Here is a 4,077-nt window from a genome sequence, read left to right on the forward strand (position 1 = left end):
CCAGACGATAGTATCATCAGGGCGCAGGAGACAGTGAGAGTTACGGACGCCCAAAGCTGGAACCATTTGGACAGAAAATGAATAAAGTATAATTGGGTTGTAACTGGAAGTGCATGACAAATATCCGTGAATCAAGGCTGGTCCGACAAAGGGAGGTTGAGATTGTGGGGTGGCAGGCGTCCTGCTTCCCTTGAGCAGAACTAGAAAGAAGGCAAAAGCCCAAGGGAGCTCCTGGCTGTCCCCGGCGCTCCCCTCACGCCCTTGACGTCAGTGTCTCCAGCCAGCTTCCTCGGGAGCAGAGCTCCTGCCGGGTGGCCTCACTTTTCATGACTGCTTCCTGTCGAAGTGAAAGCCAAGAGCACCTAGGAAATTAGGTGAGGTGATTTAGGAAACAGAAGTGAATGAACAGGATTAAAATCAAGAAGAGCTGCTCTGGGGGGAATGAGGGAGATGAGACCTTTGAACACTACCGAAGGCTGAGCTGGGAGCAGAGGCCGTCATTTATAATGACCCATTGTCAGTGTCACGTGAATATTTGCAATTATGATTCTAAAGTGTTCCAGAGTAATCTCTAAAGTCTTTATTTAAAAAGTAAGATATGCCCTATTTCCTCCATGCTGAAGTGCTCCCAACTGTAACAGGCACCATTATTTTAATAACTGCTTTTCATCCAGTCATTCAATAAATGTTCTGTGATCTCATGTTGTGCTGAGGAGGGGGAGTTGCTAATGAAGTCAATAGGTAATTATGATGTATTTCAGGGGCTGGCGACTTCTATTGACGAAACAGGAAGGAGTATTGGAAGTGAAGAGGCTGCGTTTTTCCGCCGTAGATAGGTTGATAAATTAGATAATATTGAGATGGTAGCTTGTGGGCAAAGACCTAAAAAAGGTGAGGCAGCAGGAATGACCATTATCTTTGAGACAAATCCAGGCACAAAAGAGCCAAGAATCCTGTGTAGCTGAAGGGGACTGAGCAGGGGGGTGAACAGATGCGTTGGAGAGATTAGGAGGGTTCAGGTATGTGGGGCTTTGAGCTGTCACGGAGGCCTGACTGTTGGTCTTAATGAGATGAAAATCCACGGGAGGGTTTTGAGCAGACAGACAACATAGTCTGACATGTTTTTTAAAAGATAACACCAGCTTCTGTATTAAAAATAAACTATAGGAAAGTAAAGGAAAAAGCAGGGCTGTTATCTAGAACCCTAGTAAAAAAAAAAATAGACAAGAAATAGCTGTAGGTCTGTCCGGAGTGGTGGCCGTGGAGGGGATTACAAGGTGCATTATTGTTAGAGTTGGTTGATAGAGTGCAGTTACCTTTGGTTTTGGGCGAAACATCTGGTATGGAGAGGCTATTAACTGGGGAGACAGAGGGTTGGGATGATTAATTCGATTTAACAATTTTTGATTTGCTTATGATACCATCCAAGTAGAGACATTGACTGCACTCCTGCCTGTTTGAGCCTGGAGTCAAAGGATGAAACCCAGGCACTAGATACCAACTTGGAAGTTGTTGGAATAGAAATTAAAGCAATGAGATGGAAAAAGATAACCAATAGAGTGAGTATATATGGAAAGTAAGTAGACCCGGGGCATTCCAATATATAGAGGGCAGGAATAAGGGAGCGACAAGCAAAGACAACTTAGAAGGATCAATGGAGCTATAGGGGCAAGATCAGAAGAGGGTGGTATTTTGAAAATCAAGAAAGAGTCTCTGAGAGGACTGAGGGATTCAGGGCTTCAAACGCTACTTATAGGTCAGGTAATACAAGGAATCAGAATATGTGCTTCGGTTTAGGCAGGGGGAGGTCACACCACCTTTTCGAGAAAGTTTGGGTGGAGTGGTCGGAGCAAAATGTGTGCAAGTGAATTAAAGAGCAGAGGAACTGGAGAGAGCGAGTCCAGTGCACCCTGAGAAGTTTTGCAGAAATGGGAAAGCTTCCGAAGGGAGACGAGGGGATCCAGGGAGCTTTTCGGGAGCTCAAACATGCTGTCACACACTTGCTGCTGGAGGTGATGATTCGGTTCACGGCAAATCTGATGAGGTGAGAGAGAAGAGAACAGCTCTGGAATGATGTCCTCGGGAGCATGGGGGCAAGGGTATGCAGTGCGCACGCTTAATTGCAGACAGTGGCAGGAAAAGCAAAGCTCTCCCGTGCTACGTGTGTGTGTCCAACGGGAAACTTCAGAATCGCAGGAAGAAAGGAGGTGGGCGCAGGTGGGCATGGCGGTGCCCGCGCTCCAACATCCAGCCCCTCTGCTCTGCATCGCCCCGCCTTCCGGCGTCGGCTCGCTGCTCTTTAATCAGAAGCTCGATGCCAGCCTCTGTCAAGCTCCCGAACGTTTTGGCTTTGAGTCTGGCCTGTGTTGGAGGCCCGGCCCATTCTTCTAGAACGTAGTCTTGTTGTAAGGGTTAGTTCATATTTGTGATTTAAACACGCATTCAGGAGCTTACCGAAGCCCGGGCTCCAAGGGGGTGAGTTGCTATTGAGTCCCCTTGGTGCCAACAGGGTCTTAGATACACACGCCCGGGCAGAGGCATTTTAGCGAGGGTCCCCGTGAAGCTCAACGAGCTGGCGATCATTTGGCAGATGGACACGGAGCACATTAAAGCAGAAGCGATGCCGGTTAGTATTTGTGCTGCAAGCAAATTATTTTAACACCCAAAATAATATATCAAAAAGGGAGGGTCGGACTTGAAGTTGTTTTGCAGGCTTCCTTCTCATGCTAACATCTTAGAAGAGTATTTTAGTGTCTACACATAACCGCGCTATTTAAAAATGATTGCAAACTGTTCTAAAAGGAATATGTTCTTGAAGTCACTTTAAAACATCTTTTCAACAAGGTATGCAAATTTATTATAGAATTTGCCTTCCTAGACGTTTTTAGTATTATTTTAGCCATTTCATGTATTGTCTGCTTATGGATTGGGACACTTTTCTATGTCTCACCTATGTTTTCTGACTATGCAATGTAGTTATCACAATTTACTTTTCATTTGTGTTAATCGTCTTGGAAATTAAAATAAATTGATCTCACATCTTCTAACATTTAGTTTTTGAATACATAATAATAAAATGTAAAGATTAAAAAAATGAGAAGCATCTGGAATATATATGTCTTAGTCCATTGGGGTTGCTGAAAGAAAAGTGCCGTAGACCAGGTGGCTGGCTTACATGGCAAATGTTTACTTCTCACAGTTCTGGAGACAGGAGAGTCCAAGATCCAGGTGCCGGCAAATTTGATGTCTGGTGCCGGTCTGCTTCCTGGTTCACAGATGATCCAACTTCTCTTCCCCTGTGAAAATCCCCTCTACATGTATTCACATGAATTAAATACTTTATGTCCTTGTTTGTATGAGACCTCTCCCTGATCATCTGCGTCAGCTCCTAACTTCATCAGCTTGCTGCCGAGCTCTGGCTGGAAAGAATTTGCCCGTCTGTCTTTCAGGGTTAATATTTGGAAGACAGAGTCCATTCTGAGTCTTTAAACTTCCAATGAATCCTTTCTCTTTTCTCTTCTGGGGAAGCTTGCAAAGCCCTTGCCTTGCTCACGGTATTCTAGATACGGCTCCCTTTCGGCCGTCGGGTGGATTCCCAGAGGCCCAGCCAGTGGGGACGCAGGACAGGCTCGGGGACCAGGCCTCGATTCCAGCATCTGTCTTAGCTGCCCAGCATTCTGATAAATTGAAAGTCATAACATCACAGGAATTACTAGTTGCTGTAGAACAGTCAGAAAATCTCAGTATTTGCTAGAACAGACCAGAGTGATGAGGCCGTTGTGTTAAGGTCTGCAAGGCAGCACGGACAGGCCGAGCCCAGGAGGGCTGCGTCCCAGACACAGGAGCCCGGGGCCTTCTTTCCTGTGAGTGTCAGCACATTCGCTCTGGGGCCTGATGTACACAGTTCTGCACAGGGGGTCCAGAGTGACCGGAGTGCACGCATCCGGAGTATTTCTCTTGGACGACAATAACCAGAAAGCCTATTAATAATAATAAAGCTCCTGGCAGCATGAGATCTGAGACAAGAACAGTGGGTGGCTTGGACAGCGACTTAATGGAGACATGTCGACATTGTCT

Source organism: Miniopterus schreibersii (assembly GCF_964146895.1).
Source record: "Miniopterus schreibersii genome assembly, chromosome: 10".
Taxonomy (NCBI): domain Eukaryota; kingdom Metazoa; phylum Chordata; class Mammalia; order Chiroptera; family Miniopteridae; genus Miniopterus; species Miniopterus schreibersii.